Below are 21,427 nucleotides of genomic sequence, written 5' to 3'. Positions count from 1 at the left end.
GCAATTGCAGAGCCTTTGCTAGCATATCTCTTCTCCTCTCCTTTCTTTCTGTGCATGGTATCCCACCCTACCCCAGGAAGAGTTAAGATCTGGGAACTGCCAACTATGAGAACATTTTCTTCTGTGAGAGAAATTTTCTTTTTTTAGAGTAATAAATCAGTTTTATAAATTTAAGATGTTAATACCTACATTTTTAAGGAAATATAAGTCCTGATTCTATAGTGCATAGGATATGTGGAGAAGCAGGCCATGGAAGATGGATTTGCCTGGTTTTAGGAGCTGTTGCCATGGATGCTCTCCCCTTCAATCACCTGCATCAGTGGAGACAAGACAAAATGGAGATAATCCCAACAGTAGATGGTTCAAAACACACTACTCTTTAGTTCGGGAGCACAACCAATTGCTTTCTCTTTCTGCAGCTAGCTCTTTCTAATTGCATATTACCTAGGTTAATGTTCAAAGTCATTTGCTATCCCTGACCACACACTAATTTATAAAGGGAAGAATGGCCAAGATATGCTGGTTGGCAGTGGTACATGAGCCTAGGATTAGCCAGTTGCCACAGATAATTATGGGCTTCCCCAATGGCTCGGCAGAAAAGAATCCGCCTGCAATGCAGGAGAGACATGGGTTCAATCCCTGGGTTGGAAGATCTGAGGAAATGGCAACCCACTCAACTATTCTTGCCTGGAGAATCCCACGGACGGAGGAGCCTGGTGGGCTACAGTCCATGGAGCTACAAAGAGGACACAACTGAGATGAATGCACAGATAATTACAAATGAGTAATTCACAACCAGAAATTTGAGAGCTCTTTTTTTTCCCTTTTGACCACACCGCACAGCTCATAAATCTCAGTTCCCGAACAGGGATTGAACTCAGACCCCAGCACTGAAAACCTGAAATATTAACCATTAGGCCACCAGGGAACTCCCTTGAATTCTTAAATATATATATTTGTTATGTGCCAACAGTAAAATTTCTATGACATCTGTGATTCTGTGTGTGTGTGAGAGAAACGAAGGAGTTTATGGTAATGTTATGGTAATCCTTTAACACTAAAAGGCAACTACTGAGGTCCTGCTTTTAGGAATTGAAGTATCTCTGTAGCTACTTTCTAGCTTTGAAAATGTGAGGGTTTTATTTTTAAAGGAAAATGTTTAATGGTAATCTTTAAGTAAATGATTGTAATGTCACATGCCAAAAAGAGAAGATATTTACTAAATATGAGGCATCTTTTCTTAACTGATTTTATCAAGAATGATCATTTCCAGGGTTTTTATCAAAGTCTCACATTAGCATTGTCAACAAAAATAAACATAATTTAGTATCTTTCTGGCTTCACCAAGTACCTTTGTGAGCTACCAAGAACAATTATTAAGACATATGCAATTATTACTGAAGGATATAAGCTATTTCTATATTTTCCCATAGCATGTATAAATATAATAAATTAGAAGAAATCAGTATAATCAAAATGCATACACAATAACATTTGCTTGGCAGGTGGGAATAGGTGGGTAGTCTGTTCTTTGGTGAAGCTGAAAAAAAGTGAAAGTGGAGTCACTCAATTGTGTCTGACTCATTGTGACCCCTTGGACCCTAGCCTGCCAGTCTCCTCTGTCGATGGGATTTCCCAGGCAAGAATCCTGTAATGGGTAGCTATTCCCTTCTCCAGGGCATCTTCCTGACCCAGGGATGGAACACGAGTCTCCTGCATTGCAAGTAGATTCTTTTACCATCTGAGCCACCAGGGAAGCTTATTCTTTGGTGAATCTGTCCCAAAGTATAAGGCTAAAGGTAAGATGGCTATTGATACTTGGTAATAGCAACTGAGAAATTAGATGGATACCTGTTTGTAAAACCTTACATTGGAGACGACTGTCATTCTATTTACCTCTCCTTTTCTTACTCTTCACTTCTCTTTCTTAGAGAGGATGCCTGGTTGTGACTGGAAGGGACATTAAATCAATGTGTCCTTGCCTGTCAGACCATGTGAGCTGATTGGACTAAGGTTGAAATCTCCCTAAAGCTGAGCCCATCCAGGTCTCTCTACTGGTCATAGAAGTGCAGGTTAGAATGCCATTAGTAATCAGAGATGGAAGCTACTGTTCTAGGGACATTCATAAGAAAGCGAGAACAAAAGACAGAATCTTACTGATCTCTCTCTGGTTCTGTGAAATTCGATAGACTTGCTAAATTGGGCACCTTGAGATGTGTTTGTATCCTTACAATAAATCTTTCTTTAATTAGCCCAGCTTAAGTGAATTTCTTCTTGCTAACCACGCATAAGAAACCGTGTTGATTTTCAAGACTTCTAAAGATGGCAATAGCTTACATTGTTCTGCCAGAATTTCAGAGAGAAGCAAGCAATCTGATATCAGAAATACCATTGCTTTACTCTTGGTTTGTATCTCATATCAGTTTAGGGAACCAGTGGGTGAACCTTATTTTTATATGGTCCATAGTCAACTTACCCAAATTAGAAGCATGATTATAACACTAGGGATACTGTAAGAAGTGGCCAATTTTTTAAAATTATCTTCCTATAAGTGGTGGTAATTCCAAGTATAGGGATTATGTGGAGCAATTGGATCTTTCATACATGGTTGATAGAATAGTTAACGATATAATCACTTTGGGAAAATACTTGACTTATATCTGACTCTATGCTACACCATGGATTGTAGTCCACCAGGTTCCTCTGTCCATGGAATTTTCTAGGCAAGAATACTAGAACAGGTTGCCATTTCCTTCTGTAGGGGATCTTCCCAACCCAGGGATCAAACCTGCATCTTTTGCATCTCCTGTATTGGCAGGCGGGTTCTTTACCAGCTGATTCACCAGGGGAGTGTTACTGTGAGGGGAAAGTAAAGATATTATTTATATTGCAGTGGGTAGCCTTTCCCTTCTACGGGGATCTTCCCCTTCCCTTCTCTTCCCAACCCAGGGATCAAACCCAGGTGTCCCACATTGCAGGTGGATTCTTTACCAGCTGAGCCATAAGGGAAGCCCAAGAATACTGGAGTGGGTAGCCTATCCCTTCCCCAGTTATCTTCCTGATGCAGGAATCAAACCAGGATTTCCTGCATTGCAGGCAGACTCTTTACCAACTGGGCTATCAGGGAAGCCCCAGACCAAAAGAAATATAAGAGGACAAAAAGCTGTTAAGAGCAAGTAAAGCAGGAGCACAGATGGGAACACCTTCCAAGGAAACAGCCTCTGGCTTATTGTTGAGCTTCAAGTTCCTGGCATGTCTGCTTCCCCCGGAGGCCTTGATAATAGATACCATGAAATTCAAGCATACATGAAAAGTCAGAAAATTTTCATGTGTATCGGCAGTAATACTTTTGAGGACATGATATGCAGCAAAGGAGTACAGTCCCCAGCTCCCAAATGCAGGGTTCTGACTCTATGCTACACCATGGATTGTAGTCCACCAGGCTCCTCTGTCCATGGAATTTTCTAGGCAAGAATACTAGGTTGCCATTTCCTTCTGTAGGGGATCTTCCCAACCCAGGGATCAAACCTGCATCTTTTGCATCTCCTGTATTGGCAGGAGATCCCCAGCTCTGTTACTATAATGGCAACCCACTCCAGTACTCTTGCCTGGAAAATCCCATGGATGGAGGAGCCTGGTAGGCTGCAGTCCATGGGGTCGCTAAGAGTCGGACACGACTGAGCGACTTCACTTTCACTTTTCACTTTTATGCATTGGAGAAGGAAATGGCAACCCACTCCAGTATTCTTGCCTGGAGAATCCCAGGGACGGGGGTGCCTGGTACTCTGCAATCTAAGGGGTCGCACAGAGTCGGACACGACTGAAGCGACTTAACAGCAGTAGCAGCAGACAAGTTAACCTCTCAGCTGTAAAATGACGATGATAATAGCAGCCATTTGGTGGGACCACTATAAGGATTTGATGACTCACACATGCAAAGCTCTTCAAAAGTTTTTGGCATATAAGAAGTGCTTGATAAATGTTAGACTCTTACATATCTTTCTTAGAAAAGGAAGCAAGAACTCTAAAGTGGATTCTCAGGCATGGACTGACTACTGGGCAAGTTTTAACATATCTAAGTAGAAAAAGATAAAAAGGCCTTTGAAAATTTTTATCTGCCTGTGTATTTCTCTGAAAATGTCATTGGCACTTTTGTGGGCATCCAGCAGTGAATGTTTCCGTTCAGAGAAGAGGCAGTTCTGAACTTGATACAGCTGTTTGCAGGGAATAGCGAGGCTATGAATTCTAGTCAAGATTTCACCATGTTGCCTACCAAAGTCTGGTGGTAAAGGAGCTTTGGGGATTAAAAACATTTTTTCCCACATCAAAGACTGTTACATTATCAAAAGTCAACATCCTACTAACTGAGGCTGTAGCTATGTCTGCCTGTTTACTCCAAATTACATAAACTGTAACTAGTCAGGATATCGTGGAATGTTGAACAGTGCATCCCCTCTTATTGGGTCCCCCTTCATTTGATCAAAAGCTACGAACATATTCATTTCACTTCAGATTTTACCTATGGTGTGCATGAATTTGACCTCAAAATGACTATGTTACTATAAACTAGATTAATTTAGCCAACTTATATTACCAGCAATAGTTTGTCTTGTTCTGAGATAAATACACAGTCCTAACAATCTGATATAGCTCTCTTGAAAAAAAAAAAAAATCCCCTACTTGGTACAGGAATCCAGAGACATTACTTACTGAAATGGATACAGCCATATAATGTATCTTATTGAATCAGAAATATTTCCCAGTTGATTATTGGATGCATAAGTCCAATCAGAGTTATCACCTATTGAACTGAACACATTAAACTTACAAAGCCAAATGGAGCCCCTGGCAAATCATAAATACGGCCATGTCATCTCCATATCGGAACTCTAATGGCTTGAGTCAGGACTTGGGAGGAATGTTAACTCTTTCAGGGCACCAGGAGCAGGGCAGCTGGGCTCTCCTAGAGATAACCCCAAAGAATCAGGTTGAGGAAATCAAACTGCGCTTCACATCTGAAAAGACACCCTTCCAAGAAATATATGACAAAGAGTCTCCTTCAGACTCCCTGTCCTTTCTCTGCTGGAGTCGGTGACCTCCAGAGCTGTAGACAAAGCAGCTTTTCTTTTGCATTTAAAACAAACAGCACAGGAAGGTGACCCAAGGTGATTAAGAGACTATTAGGCGGTTCTCACTGATCATAGAAGTGTAAAGTTGAACTCTCATTAATATGCTGGTCCTGCTTTCCTCCTGAGAGGAAGTTGAATTTGGGGTTACCACAAGAAAGCTGGGCCATCCCAGGGTGAAGCAAAGAGGGTTGTTTTTTTTTTTTTTAAATTTCAGAGTGACTTGCCAAATCCTAAATTATTCTCTTCCTCTCTATGGTCCATTGTTTTTCTTTGTCTTATATGTATATTTAGACATCAAGGAATCAAATGTCTTACATATTTCCAGATAACTCAGCTTTCAAATAGATTATGTTCTTTTCCCTAATGCATACTCGTACCAGTCAGATCATGCTTCCTATTTTTTAGTTTGGAAATCAAGGTCACCAGTATGCCTAGGATGAAACACTGCACCATGTCGTGACCACTGTCTGTCTTCATTCCTTGTCATTAAGTGGGGCAGACATTTTTCTGTATTGGTATTCTCTGCCATAGTCTGTATGTTAGTTAACATTCCTTTGATTGCCAGTGAGAGAAACAGTTTCTGGCTAAGTTAAGTAAAAAGATGCAATGTATTGAAAGGATGCGGAGGCGGCTCTCCAAACCGAGGATGATGAAAACAGCCAAGTCTGATGGAAACCTCGGCAGCAGAGAACCTTTCCCCCATAGTGCTGCCACCGACGGGCATCAGTTTCAAGTGATGCATCCCTGCATGTTGTCATGCAACTCTGGAGATTCCAGAGAGAATCTGATTTGCTTAGCTTAGGTTGATTGTCCATTGCTGTATCCATCAGTTCTAGCCAGAGGAGAAAGCTTGTCTACAACTTGTCTATCCAAAACAGTTTCCCTCCAGGTAAGGGAAAAAGGTAGTAAACTGAGAGGTGATAGCCAGAGGCACTGAAGGCAGGAAGCTTTTGTTTATTGCTTTGAATAGAACCAAGCATTTCTTCAGTACTTTGCATGATACTTCCAACATTCGATCCAAGTATGGTCTCTTCCTCCTCAAAGAATGACACATTCTTACCTTCATATGTTTCCAAGGCTTTGAGAACATCATTTGGCTCACTCTGGTGTGGTGTGGAGAGTGCAAAACTAGCAGCTGATAATACTGTACCTACTGAGTGCGACCAGACCAAATTAAAAAAAAAAAACAAACTTCTATAGCCAAATAAGATACATCCACCTCCCCAAAGGCATAATTTAGGATAGAAGAAAGGAGGGTGCTTTTAAAATGCCAGCCAGTTAGTTTACAGCCTCTATCAGTGCTGCAGAGATGGAAAAGGAAGGTGTAAAAAAGAAAAAGCTGATTTACTATCTATAAAAGATGAACAGCTTTGCCAGGCCACAGCAAGCCTAGAAGTAGGGCAGAGTAAAATGTTCCTGTTGGGTCCACACTGATGAAAAGGGGTTAGGTGAACTGATCAACCAACTTCTCTCCACTGTGGGGAGAAACTGCCATCCATGAGGATCCTGTCTGGTCAATTTAGGAAGGTGTTTGGGAATCCAGATGAATTAGTATTTATTTTCGCAAATTGAGACAAACAAAGGAGTCTGGAACTAAAAGAATAACCACATTTCTAGTTCTTATCTAAATGAAGAATATCTAGTTCTTATCTAAATGAAGGCCATCAGTCTCCTCTGAAGATTTTCTCAGGTCTCCCTCTTGGGAGTTGCTAGTGTTCATTCACTCATTGTATCTGACTTCCTGTGACTCCATGGACTGCAGCATGCCAGGCTTCCCTGACCTTCACCATCTCCTGGAATTTGCTCAATCTCATGTCCATTGAGTTGGTGATGCTATCCAACCCATCTCATCCTATGTCACTTCCTTCTCCTCCTGCCCTCAATCTTTCCCAGCATCAGGGTCTTTTCCAATGAGTCAGCTCTTCCCACCAGGTGGCCAAAGTATTGGAGCTTCAGCTTCAACATCAGTCCTTTCAATGAATATTCAGGTTTGATTTTCTTTAGGATTGACTTGTTTGATTTCCTTTCTGTTCAATGGACTCTCTAGAGTCTTCTCCAGCACCAAAGTTCGAAAGCATCAATTCTTTGGCACTCAGACTTCTTTATGGTCCAACTCTCACATCTGGACATAACTACTAGAAAAACCATAGTTTTGACTGTATGGACCTTTCAGGAGTAGGAGATACCAAAAGGTCCAGAAAGAAGCTGAAACTTGGTGAAGGTTGGCATCAATAGAGCTGGTAGGGCCAAAATATGGGTCAAACCCAGAAAATAAAATGTTGGCCAGCATTGGAGGCAAGCCAGTTTCAGAGTTAGAGATGCCTTGTCCAAGCATCAGATTGATTCATCCTCTCTCTGAACAATGTGAGAAGCAAGTGGCTGGGTAGGAACTGGAGGTCCTCCTGGCCTGGGGCAAGAGCTACATCAACTCTTACAACCAAGTCTGGGTCAGAAGGAGGAGGACAAGGACCTGAGTGCAGGACAGATGCTTCCATATATGCTGAACCAAGGCCATCAATTGAAAAAACTCTGAGAAGGTCACAAATATATGACTAAATTCTGGAACATACTGAAATAAAAATTAATAAAAAATATCTTTCTAAACCAATAAAAAAGAAAATCAAATTCTTTACTAGTGTGCTAAGGAAACCTGGCAGAGTCTCATCTAGTTTCTAAGTATTTCCAGTGTGAAATTTATCTTTCTGTTTACCCATGACCCTGCGTATGATTTCATAGAATGATTGGCCTTTCTTGTATTTAAATGGTGCCATTGAGCCCTCTGAGAGATATTCTATCCTGATAATTTTTTACTGGGGTAGTGTTTCTAAACCCTATCAGATCCAACGTGTCTCCTTTTAGAGAAAATATTTTATAGCATCTTATTTCCTATCTTGAGATTATAATCACAGATAATATATCTTACCTTCACACATAATTTTCAAAAAAACTATATAAAGTCATAGTTGTAATTTTAAGAAGAAATAAAAGGAAAGTAATTTTTCATAGGATAACACATATTTCAATATGTAAAAAAAGTTCAGAAATGACTGTTTTAGAAGACGGAATGAAAAAGCCAGATGTTTGCACCTGTATGTAGAAATATTATGGTTTCCACAGCTAAAAATGCCAACTGCCAGCTGATACAGGTGCCACACTGGCAACTCCAGTGTATCAGTTTTCTGAAGTGGCCAACAACTTTTGTTTCGTTCCCAAGAAAGTAAAGTGTCATTATTCCCCCATTTGAATGGTTGTTGTACTCATGGAAAATTCAGTATATATTTAAACTGTATCCAAAATAGTCTGTTTATATATAAAAATAGAGTTAGGCTTCAGGCTTGGATCATTAGAAACAGATTTTTCTCCTACATTGATGTCTTCTGGGACATTTAAAAACTGTGCCGCTCATGCATCCGTTGTTCACTATGCAAGACTGTCCTGTATATTGCACAATGTATATTGCACAATGTATATTGCACAATGCACAGAATCCCTGACACGTACCCAGTGCCATTCACTGTGATGGTAGAACATTTCCTCCATGTTTCCAAATGGTCCTTAGGGGAAGGCGTCCCTGAGAGCCACTACATTAGGGCATCTCAGTATGAAAAACCATTTAAAATATAAGGATCAATGAATTGGCCCCTTGTGTTATCGTCATGCTTTTGATGAGTGAAAATTTCAAGCAACAAGACTGGAATCTAGGAATAAGGAGACAAAGGACCACTTGAAGATCCCTCATATCACTTAACTAGAGAGCAAATAAGAATACTCTAAAAATGAGACATTTGATCCAAAAAAATATTATTGTTGAAAACCAAAATCATGTACCAACCTCTACAGGTCAAACCTCCCAAGTTTTAATCAAAAGGCCAGAATGGAAAGTCTTCACCCATTTTTGGGTCCTCATCTAACTTCAAGATCACTAACAGGGCATTGGATCCCTAATCTGTCCTATGCTTCTGACCTTTTAGATACTTTGCATCTGCAGCTTAAACATGTGATGTCAACCATCTGTGACTTTTGCATAATTGAAATGTTAAGCACTTTGAGGGCAGGAATCTTTTCTATTGTTTCTTGTGTTTCCTCACAAGAACTGGTACAAAATGACAGACTGGTGAACAATTCCAGGGAGAAATAGGAAGAACAGCTCCCAGAGAGGTGCTAATCAAGAACATTTACAGTCTCCAGCAAAAGGGGTCTGGCAGCATGAGCCCAGCTGGATTTCACTGCAATTTCAGAATTGCTATGACCAGTGACTGTAACTTCCATTCTCCCCCTTTATAAATGAGAGTGTTTGCTGTATCCTTTCCCTGTCTCACCAGTGAAGTAGGGTGTGTGTGAGTGAGGGAGGGGATGGAGATAACTTGTGTTTTTAGTTCATGAGTCTCCAGATACCAAGAATCACTGTCCTAGAGTAGTATATCTGAAGCACCTTGTCAGCAGTTGGACCTGATTTCAATCTTGAAATCCTAGACTTCAAGTTTAATGCCATAATAGCATGACATTTTGAAAAGCATGTAAAGACTTCAGTAGATTTGGAAAGAAAAAAAAAGTAATAATTTCTTTGAATTTCCTCCCATTAACACTTGGTCCTATAACTCACCTTCACCAATGGGACCTTAGCAAACAGAAAGCAAAGAGAAGCTTGAAATTGTTCTTGCATGCTGGATTTGAAATATTTGCTTGAAAATTATGTAGGCAAACTTGAGCTAGCCTCCCAAAAGATGAAGCAAGTGGAAATAGGCCCCAGTCCCTCTACCCATTCACGAGCTGACCACAACCACATGAGTAAGGCTGAGTCAGACCAGCAGAACTGCCTATGTGAGTCCAGCCCAAGAGGCCAACTTATAGAATCATGAGCTAATCAATGATCATTGTTTCAATGTACAAAGTTGTGGAGATGATTTGTTATGCAGCACAGATTAACTGGTACAGTAACTCTACAGCACCTAATGACGAGAACCTCAGCATCATGAACAGCTTGTGTTCCCTGGCTACTACTTCAGAAGACTTCATTATCTGGCTCACTGGAAACATGTAAGATACCCGCTTATCAAAAGGGACACTGGCCTCTCTGATTACTGACTTGTTTTATATATTCAACTTCCACACACAAAGTTTTCAATCTTGCTAAGTTATCAGATCCTGAAACTGCCTGAGAAAAAGAAACTTCGGGGTCCAGTACACCCTCCTGACATTTCTAGGCAGTTCCTCTAACTTTAATTTTACCTTTGGCTTATGAAATTTTATTTAATGGATCAGTTGTGCTCCTTAAAAACTTTGGGATTTTATCAAATTACTAGTTGTTATTTGACCCCATGCATCTCTCCCCATTGTCCCAGCTTACTGCAAGGTACATATGATTAAATATCATTAACCAAACAGAACTAAAGAAGTTTCATAAATAGACACACCAACCTTTCACCAAATATGGTCCATAGGCTCTTTCAGAAAAGAAATGCTGGAGTTTTTTTTTTTTGGCGTTTCTGTTTCTGAATTTGATTAGGACTGTGAGGTGAAAAGGGTACTAACCTAGGAGTTACAAAGCCTGGCTTCCCGTTTAGACCCTTCCCTCTATTTGTTAGAAACTCTCGGAGTTATTTAATCTCACTAAGCCTCAGTTTTTCCCATCTGCTGCTGGGAATGATAAAACCTATCCTACCTGCCCTGCCTGCCTACGTGGGAGGATTAAACACGAGGATGCTTTGAAAGGGATTTTGGAAACTGTGAGATGGTCTACACAGTAGCATAGGTCAGTGGTAACAGGTGCTGTTACTTTCTGTCCCACAGAGCCCTTGCTTTGCAATGTTTCCTCTCATGATACAGTTTAGCTTGTAACAGGAAGGTGTCAGTGAAGCAGTAACTGCAGCTCTTACCGAACAGAACAGACCATCTGAAGCACCACCTCTTTGAAGCATCCCAAGCCTTGTCGCACTGATTGCTGGGAAGGTGGACTTGGCCCCTCCTGGGAGTAATCTCCACCTTCTTTTCAGAACTGCCCTCTCACCTGCTATAGAAGGTCTCTGTAGTGTGTATTGCATTGATTTATTAGATTAGATCATTAGACCATTTTTATACCTGCAGGATTCAATTCTACCAAAAAAGTTTCCACACGCATTTTACGCACAGCCCCTAACATTTGTGGGATAAATGGAAATTGATACATCCTGAGAAATGTTTAGAGTATCAAGGAAGCTAATAAAGGGGTTAAATAAAATACATTCTCATATCCTGACAAATATATCTTTACATTTTAACCTTGAAAATTAGTTTCAAATGTAAATTTCCCCTAAATTCAAACTTAGACTTTTCAGATTTCCTTCCTACGACATGGTGGGCCACCTCCCCCCAACCCCCACCCTTTCTCTTCCATCCTGCATTCTGAGGGACCTAGTGATCACACATGTGGACACTGCAATCCCTGTGTCCAAGCTCCACTCACACTCCTCACAAATGTCAACCTTTTGGGCCACTGGTAGACCCGAGGTGTGCACTGGGGAAGCACAGTCCACACTCAGAAGGGCAGGCTGGGGTCAAGGTCTGCACAGCCCCTGAAAATGGGCTAGGGGCCACTTGAGCAGGGATTTCCAGGGTCCTGGACACGCGGGTGTGGTCTAGGAGGGGACCCGTGGGCTCTAGAAGCTGTGTTCCCTTGGGCCTGCAGACTCCTCAAGCTTTACTTACTAAAATCCTGGAGGTTGTCAACTCTCAGGTTCACAACCTTCTACCCTCCAACTTCAAAAGCAAGCCACAAGCCACGAAGGGATTGTGTTGGCCACTGGTAGCGACAAAAAACACTACAAAATTATGTTCATTCAGTCAAGATGCCTGAATGCGCTTTGGAAGCAGGAAGCAGACCTGGGCTCTCTGGATGGAGTTCTGAGGCCCTAGATACCCAAGTGGATGTTGTTGACAAAGAAGGGTGGGTTTAGGGGGACATCTCTCTGACCCAGGGACTGGCACAGCTGGTGAAGGTGGGAATGAGGCCCCTTAAAGCTTGAAGATGAGTCAAGTTTGAGAAGCTGATGAGAAATCCACATGTAGATGTCCTACAGACCATTAGAAATGTGGATGTAAAGTTTGATCAAAGAACAAATAAATAAACTTGAATATTAAGAAAGGAAATGAAGTGGGATTTCCCACACAAGCTGAGAGATGGTAGAAAGTTGTCAGCAGAGGCTTGCGATGACCCTGAAATCATTGCTCCTAACAGCACAGAGGTGGTTGTCTCTCCATCTCTTGCAAAGGCTGTTTCAGTGAGATATGGGATTGTCCAGTGACCATTAGGGGCAGCTGAAATTATCCTGAGATAAATGAGTTTGGACTACAAGTGCCAAAAAATATCAATTACCTACACAGTAGCTGTCCAGGCTGCAATCTTGTGCCACAATCTTCAGATTTCCAAGCTTCTTTTGTCTGCATCCTGAATAATAGTTTCCACCTCATGGTTTAAGATTGCTGCTCAAGCTCCAGTCACCATGTCCACATTCCAGTCAGCGGGAAAGAAGAGTAGAGTAGTTCTTTACCAGAACTTAGACACATGATCACATCCAACTACAAGAGATTTGGGAAATACACAGTTTATTTCAGTGAGCCAAGATCTCTCCCTCCTAAAAATTAGGGCTTCCATTACTAAAGAAGAAATAGATAATGGAAACTTAGAGACAGTTTAGCTGACTCTGCCACAGGTTGGAAAAGAGATAACAGAAAGAATTACTTTAGCAATAGCCTCTTTTTGTTTCTGATACACTGAAAGAAGTGAAAAGTATTAGTCACTCAGTCATGTCTGACTCTTTGTAACCCTATGGACTGTAGCCCACCAGGCTCCTCTGTCCATGGGATTCTCCAGTCAAGAATACTGAAGTGCATAGCCAATCCCTTCTCCAGGCGATCTTCCAAACCCAGGGATTGAACTCTGGTCTCCCACACTGCTGGTAGATTCTTTACCATCTGAGCCACCAAAGTCCTGGGAGTATGCCCTGCTTCATGTCCTGGTCCCTCTCCTACTGTTTAGGAGGGTGTAGCAGAAGCCTCCCCAGCTCCTCGCTCCATTTCTTTTCAAATAAAGCCTCCTGCAGCAGGCTACTATCTAGATACTGGGCCAGAGTCACATCTTAATTTGTCCTTGCTCTGCTCATCAAAGGCTATTTCTCTCTTTGAATGAGCTGTAGCTGTAGCCGTTATTATGCCCAGAAAGGCTGTGAAGTTTCCACGGATCAGCAGTTTTGGTAGTTGACTCTGCCTGATCAGATGTAGAGCAAATCATAAACTATTCAACATGTAAACACTGAGGATGTGCTCTGCATGGGTAACTCCCACGAAGTTTGGTTTGGCTAAATGCATCCTCGGAGGGCTTTAGCTCAGTCCACGGATTAAAGGAGAGAGGGGCGGCTCTAAATCCTATCAGCAAAGTTGGGGAAGGGGAGGGGGTGTTGAAAGGGGGCTAAGGGGGAAAATAAGGAGCATGGATTTATATTCTAAGGATGAGTTTTTCCTATGATAGTCTGTTGTCTTCCTTCCTGATGAGTCCCTTAAAGCCAAGGACTTCCTGGGGAGCCCATTGGGAAAAGACTTGGTCACACAGCAGTCTAGGGGAAGAAGGATGGCACGACTGATTCCTTGGAGTACAAGCAAATTTGCCACTCAGGCTGAATCTTAGCATTCATGGGCCTCGCCTGGTAACACTTTTCCCAGAACAGCTCTCATTGATCTGTCCTTCTCACCAGTAGGCTTTCAGATGGTAAAGAATCTGCTTGCAATGCACAAGACCCGGGTTTGATTCATGGGTCAGGAAGATTCCCTGAGAAGGGAATGGCTACCCACTCCAGTATTCTTGCCTGGAGAATTCCATGGACAGAAGAGCCTGGTGGGCTGCAGACCATGGGGTCACAAAGAGTCAGAAATGACTGAATGACTAACACTTTCACTTTCCTACCAGTTGCCACTCACTGAAGGGCAGGACAGGGGGCACCATTCTGGCAAATCCATGGGGTTTGGCGCCACAGATTAAAATTCCAGTTCTGCTGTTCACTATTAATAGTTACATAGTCTTAAGTGTGGCTACCTTAAGCCTCAATTTGCCTACCTGTAAAATGATGGGGAGAGGACATCCTCACAGGATTGCTGTGAAGCTGAAGTAAGGTAATTCGCATAAACTCCTAGATCACTTCTGGTCCATTCGGTGACCCAAGTTATAATTTCCTTCCACCTTTTCTCCTCCCCCACTGGAAACATTGAGGCACATGTGGAGACCACCCTGGAAAACTTGCTGTGTCTAATAATCCTTGCCCCCCACCTCTGCGCTCAGCAACAAATCCCCCACCTTGCTCTCCCTGTCAGGTTGGGCCCTCCTCCGATCCGGTTCTTGGCTCACTGGTCATGGACTGTCCTTTTTCAACAGCTGCCTGGCCCCATCAAGTTCTCTCTGCCCCAGAGAGGCTTAGGGAGGAAGTCTTTAATTTCTCTGACCACAAAAACTGCTTGTTAGCTAAGCCATACGTCAGCCCAGATGACGGGGGCCTGGCCGGTCCATGGTGTCAGGAAATCCACAGCTGTGAAAACATGCAGTCCCAGTGGCTGAAAGTCCCCTGATGCCCAGGGCCCTCTGGAACCCCCCACGGTGGCTGAAATCTTCTCTTGGATCAGAGCAAGATGCAGGTCTAAATGGAGACTGGAACCCCAGAATCTTCCTTCTTGGCTGGTGTGCCATTTGCAATTCAAACCTCTTATTCTCTCCTTCTCCTCTGCCTGCCTGGCCTCATTGGAGTCAGTTAGCATTGGAGGCCTTAGAGCGGTAGGAATAAGAGAACTCCCTCCTGAACCACTTGCTTCCTCAGTGAGACACATCCCATGAGACCTGTACATGCCTCATCTGTTTCCCCCTCCTCATAATGCAGGGAGCCCCTCAGCCAGCCCTCTGCTGGGGCACGGGTCCCCGCCCTTCATGCCATCACCCTCGGTCATCCTTTCCCCTGCACTGTCAATGCTGCCCTCTGGATGGACTCACTCCCCTCACCATACAATCAGATTTGGTCATCTCTCCTTTAATAAGCAAACAAAACAAAAGACTTCTCCTCACCCTCCATCACCCGGCAAGCGTTCTCCCACTTCCTAGATCCTCTTAGGAGAGTTGTCTCCCTGCCTCATGCCTGTTCCCTGCAGAACACAATTCAACCTCCTCTCTGCTGTCTCTGTAGTTATCAAGAAAAAGACCTCCAACCATCTCCGTGTTGACAAACCCAGAGGAACACTTTTTTTCTTCATTTCCCTTGACTGAGCATCAGTTTTCAGTGAAATGGGCCTTTTTCTCTCTTGATGTGCTCAATCACTTCAGTCGAGTCTGACTTTTTGCAACACCCCCAGGCTCCTCTGTTCATGGAGATTCTCCAGGCAAGAGTACTAGAATGGGTTGCCATGCCCTCCTCCAGGGGATCTTCCCAACCCAGGGATCAAATCGGCGTCTCCTACATTGCAGGTGAGCCAAGAACCAGATCGGAGGAGGGCCCAACCCGACAGGGAGAGCAAGGTGGGGGATTTGTTGCTGGGGGCAGAGGTGGGGGGCAAGGATTATTAGACACAGCAAGTTTTCCAGGGTGGTTTCCACATGTGCCTCACTGTTTCCAGTAGGGGAGGACAAAAGGTAGAAAGAAATTATAACTTGTGTCACTGAATGGACCAGAACTGATCTAGGAGTTTATGTGAATTACCTTACTTCAGCTTCACAGCAATCCTGAGCCACCATGGAAGCCCTCCTCTCTTGATCCCTAATCCCAACTGTCTCCTGGTTTTCCTCTTTACTCACTAATCACAGTCTCTTTGGCTCCTTTGTGGCACACCCTCTTCTAGCCAAGCATTAAATGCTGGAGTTGCTCACTTCTCAGCCACGGCCTTATTTTCTCCTTTTTTACAGCCTGTCTTCAAGGGCAACATCCATTCTCACGGGTTTAGAGCTCTCTAAATGCCATTTATATGCTGATTACTCCTCAATCCACAAGTATTCCTCTGAACTCTCTTCTAAAATCCAGACTCCACTCACTGCTGGAATTCTTCATTGGGTGTCTCACAGATATTTTCAAAATGGCCAAAAAAGAACTTTTAATTACCGGAAACTCCTCTTTCTTCCTCAGCCTTCCTCGACCAAGGAAAAGACATAACAACTCTATCCAGTTAGTTGCTCAAGCCAGTGATCCTGGTTAAATGTAAACTCCACAAGGGAAAGGATCTTTGTCTATTTTTTCATGGCTGATGGTCCCAAACAAAGAGAGAAGTGATGGACACATATTGACTCAGCACTTATTGTTGAACGAGCGATTCCCTCAGTTTTTCTCATGCTTCACATCCAATCCATCAAGTCTGATTAATTATACTACTTCCAAACTATATCCCCCACCACCCTCACATCTTCATCGTATGCCCACCATTCTGCTCATCTCCTATTTAGATGTCTGAAATAGCCTTTTTTTTTTTTTGGTCTTGCTGTTTCCATTTTTGCTCTTTGTCAATCTGTTCTCTTTACAGCATCAGATGATATCATATCAGTCCCTTAAAATCCTTCAGGGACTTCCCATTGGGCTTAAAAGGAAATATGAACTCCATTATTTGGCCTACAAAGCTTTGAATGATCATAGTCTAATTCTTCAACTTCATTGCACAACTGTTTCAAATTTTCTCATTAATTTTGGTCATTGGTCTTCTATGAATTCCTGGAAATTTCTGATCTCTTTCCACCTCAGACACTTGCTGCTTCTTTTCCTAGAGTATTTTTCCCATTGCTCGCTGTATGGAGGGCTGTTTCTCAGCCTTTAGGTTTCAGCTTAAATATTACTTCCTGAGGAGACCTCATTGACTACCCCACCCAAAATATCCCACCTTGGCATTTTTTATCACAGTACTCCCATTATTAACACTGGGCTTCCCTTGTGGCTCAGCTGGTAAAGAATCTGCCTGCAATGAGGAAGACCTAGGTTCGATCCCTGGGTTAGGAAGATCCCCTGGAGAAGGGAAAGGCTACCCACTCCAGTATTTTGGCCTGGAGAATTACATTGACTGTACAGTCCATGGGGTTGCAAAGAATTGGATATGACTGAACGACTTTCACTTTCATTATTAACATTGAATAGAACCTATCATTATTTGAACCATTCATTGGGTTAAATGTTTATCATCTCTCCCTATGTTTTCTTTTACTCATCCCTCACTAAAGGAAACTCTGTAAAGTTAGGGACTGTGTCTGACCTGTTTCCATCATATGCCACTGGGTCTGGTTTGTAGCATTTACTCCTACATTTATTGAATAATGAATACATGACTCCGATGTGCTTTACCTCTCAAGTTACATGTGCATTCCTGAGATAGCTGGTTCTACCTTCACACTCATTTGAATGTTAAGTAACTCAGATATCCGCTGAAGGACCCATTCTTTCAGATGTATATATAGTTAAGAGGAACTCCCTTTCCTGCACAAGTCCAATGCCCTTGTCAGGATTTTTCTGAATTCCTGATGTCTTAGGTTCTTAAGAGCACTTCTGCTTTAAATTTTCTGCTCCTATAAATTCTCAGTCCCATGCAGCTGTTCTTAGCTTTCTGCTCCAACGTGACCCATGTGAGAAACTCAGCTTCCTCGTCCTCTTGACCTCAAACACCACATAACCAGGCATCTGAGGACAGAGCAGACTTTGTTGATTTGTTGGAGCTCAGGTCAGGATGGAAAAGAGGCAGCCAGAAAAGCAACGGAGTGTTTCCCCTACAGCACTAGAAAACAAAAGGCTTTACATTTCAGTGTTAAATTTTCCTCCCTTAAGAGTCCTTCTGTCCTCAGCACAACCATACCAGCGTCACCACCACTGCCGCCACCCTGACATCGCTGATTTTTCACTTGGGCCATTTCTCAGTCCCTCTTCTCGCCTTTGCTCTTCACCTCATTTCTTTTGGAAAGTAGCTTCATGCTCTTTTCCTGTTCTTTCAGACCAGAGGTGAAAGGGGGCAGGATGGGAAGAGAAAAGGGACACTTGTCTTTCAGATAAACAGAGGGCAATCTACTTCAGAGAAATTGTTCAGTCTCTTATAAACATTGGCTTTAGGTAACTGTAGTTTTAAAAAGCACCTTAAAAAAAAAAAAAAAAAAAAACCAAACTACTTTACCTACACATTCTGTGCACTAAGAGAAGCATATTTATTGCCATATGTGCCTACCTTAATAGTGATATATAGATTGATAGATATAATAGTGATATAATAGGTATACATATGGAGACAGGGGGCCTTCCCAGGTGGCACTAGTGGTAAAGACCCTGCCTGCCAATGCAGGAAATGCAAGAGACTTGAGTTTGATCCCTAGGTCGGGAAGGTCTCCTGAAGGAGGACATGCAACCCACTCCAGTATTCTTGCCCAGAGAATCCCATGGACAGAGGAGCCTGGTGGGCTATAGTCCACAGGGTCACAAAGAGTCGGACACAACTAAAGAGACAGCACACACGCACGCATATATAGAGAGAGACAGGGACAGAAACAGAGAGAGAGAGACAGACACAGCGAGAGAGATTTGGGGCAATTTTTTGGGTTGTTTTCCAAAGAATTCTTGTAGACAAGCCAGAATTCAGTGAACTCGACTCTCTAACAGTCATGGTTTTGGAATCTGGGCAATGATTCCCCTTGACTGGACCTATAGTTATCTCACCTCCATCCCTTCACACTGATACCCGTTACACCTTGACTCAGGTTGACAAAGTAACTGAGCTGGTAGAGTAGTCTGGGGAAAGGCTCCAGTTACGATCAGGGCTGAGGAAGAGTAAAATCCTCATTTGGATGTAAAGTGTGGAACATTGATGGGAATGGTCTCACTTGATTTCCAAAGAACCACTCTGAGCACATAGGAAATCTCACACATCTCAGAAACAATAAAGAAAATAATATAAAGACTATGTTCCTCTGGTGAAAGAGATTGAAACCATTTTCTCTAGATGAAAACAACTGAAAAGGTCATGTGTAGATTACCCAAGAAACATGATAGCTGACTCCCCAGAGCCAGAGTCAAGGATACTCTCAGACTTCAGCCTGTGATTGAAGTACATTACCTTTTGTTCTAAGTTCAAGTTGATATATTCTAAACCATTCAGGCCCCTCAAACCTGGTCTCTAAATACAGAATAATTTATATTTTTAGGGATACCTCTGACCCACTGCTAGCTTCCTTAAATTAAGGAGAAAGTGAAAGTGTTAGTCGCTCAGTTGTGTCTGACTCTTCTTGACCCCATACACTACTGCCCACCAGGCTCCTCTGTCCATGGGATTCTTCAGGCAAGAGTACTGGATTGGGTTGCCACTTCCTTCTCCAGGGGATCTTCCCAACCCAGGGGTCAAACCTGGGTCTCCCGCATAGAAAGCAGACTGTTTACCATCTGAGCCACCAGGGAAGTAAACTATGGGGAATGGGGCCATAAATGAAATGATTTGCATTCATTTTTGTGTGGGTTACTGAGTGACATACGTGCCAAATAGTCTAAAGAGGATGGAAGTAGGACTGTCCCACCATCCCCAGCAAGGGGGAGAAAGAGCGGTAGTTCTGTTGTTCCTATTCCATGCTCTCTTCTTCCCCAGGGAGGGCAGATCGGGCCAGTCCTCACCCCCAGTCACTGTCTTTCCCCAACCTATCCCCTTTGGCAATTGTCTGAAAAAGCAAGAGACACAGAAATGGAGTCTTTGTCTTTGAAGGAAGCTATGGCCCACCTGTTGGGACCAGACATAGCACCTCCCCCATGTACCACACTCTTGCTCTCCGAATGACTTCTCCTGCCCACTGTCCTTCTCCCTCTTCTCTGCCTCTGGCCTTCTCTAGCACCACCTTGCTAGGCCAGGTGAGTCAGGGCTAATGACTGACTGAATGAACTGCTCCTGTTCTTCTCCTCACCTTCAGGCATAACTCAGAGTGAGGATGAGGGGGAGGGGTCTTTTTGGCCAATGTTTGTGGCCAATAGAGGACCCAGAGTCCTTGTATCCCCTTTACTGTGTAGTTCTGTGGTCCCAGCATTGCTATGGCTCCTCCCTTTCCTCAACTCCCTCCAAATTCAACCCAACAGATTTGTAGACTTGTCAGTACATGGCTCAAAACCTGCTCCTTCCTTCCACCTCAACTGCCATCAGCCTTGCCCAGACCTAGACTTCTGCATCAGCTAGTTTCATGCTCTTCCTTTACTTTATTCTCTTCTCTTCCTGTTCTCCACACACCGGCTGGAATGATGTTTTAAAACACTGGTTGGATGATATCACTGCCCTTCTAAAGGTCTCCAGTGTGAAGGCAGCTTCAGAATGTCTATTATAGGTTGTATGTCATTTAACTAGTATTGTGGAAACAGCAATTAAAGAATGAGGGCAGGAAGGGTTGATGGAGATTACCAGGCATGGTTTGGGGGGGGGGGTTGCCAAACCACTCTGAATAAAATCCACTCTATTCAGTGGCATTCAAGGGCTTGCGTGGGATAGCTCTTTTCTTTCTTTCTGCCCTCAGGTGGTCCCATTGTCCCTCTGCTTGACAGTCTTTCCCACAAATCCAGCTAGCTCTAACCCTGTCCTGTCTTTCCCACAGGTCCTCCCCTCCACCTCTGCTCAGCAGGACTGGCTCCTCCAAAGCCAGCATGTCACCTCATTGGAGAGGTCTTCTCCGGCCTCCCTTGTCAGGCCAGCTCCCAGGAACTTCCCTGGTGGTCCAGTCCATCGGTGCTCCCAATGCAGGGAGCCCAGGTCCAGTCTCTGGGCAGGGAACTAGATCCCACACACCACAGCTAAGAGTATTCATTGGAAGGACTGATGGCTGAAGCTGAAGCTTCAATACTCTGGCCACCTGATGTGAAAAGCTGGCTCATTAGATTAGACCCTTTCCCAATCTGCTGGGAAAGACTGAAGATGAAAGAAGAGGGTGACAGAGGATGAGACGATTGGATGGCATCAACGGACATGAGTCTGAGTAAACTCTGGGAGATAGTGAAGGACAGAGAAGCCTGGCATACTGCAGTCCATGGAGCCACAAAGTAGACTGAGCGGCTGCACAACAACAACAACTAATAGTTGTTAGATACAGCAACTTAAAAAAAAAGATCCCACACGCGGTAACAAAGATTCTGCTTGCTGCAACTGTTGTTCATTGCTATTCCCAGCACCTCGCACAGTGCTTGTCATCATAGTCACCCCAGAAATATTTGGGGATGAGTGAATGAAATTTACACTGGCTGACTGCATCATTTCTCTTCCCATTAAAAGAATCATATGTACCTAAATTAAGAAAGTAGCAATGATTAATAGCAAAT

The 21,427-nt window shown here is 43.2% G+C and overlaps 1 long non-coding RNA gene across 1 annotated transcript in view; it reads right to left on the bottom strand.

Annotated features, from left to right (window-relative positions):
- Nucleotides 1-12,727, bottom strand: part of LOC132343175 (uncharacterized) — a 75,179-nt gene extending 62,452 nt beyond the window's left edge. Inside the window, exon 1 of the long non-coding RNA XR_009491878.1 lies at nt 12,481-12,727. This is a non-coding gene — a long non-coding RNA (uncharacterized lncRNA). The remainder of the gene's footprint in view (nt 1-12,480) is intronic.
- Between the last annotated feature and the right edge of the window lie 8,700 nt (nt 12,728-21,427).

The sequence above is a fragment of the Bos taurus genome, chromosome 2, assembly GCF_002263795.3.
Source record: "Bos taurus isolate L1 Dominette 01449 registration number 42190680 breed Hereford chromosome 2, ARS-UCD2.0, whole genome shotgun sequence".
Taxonomy (NCBI): Eukaryota; Metazoa; Chordata; class Mammalia; order Artiodactyla; family Bovidae; genus Bos; species Bos taurus.
The sequence above is the reverse complement of the archived record's forward strand: the minus strand, read 5'-3'. Positions and strand labels throughout refer to the sequence as shown.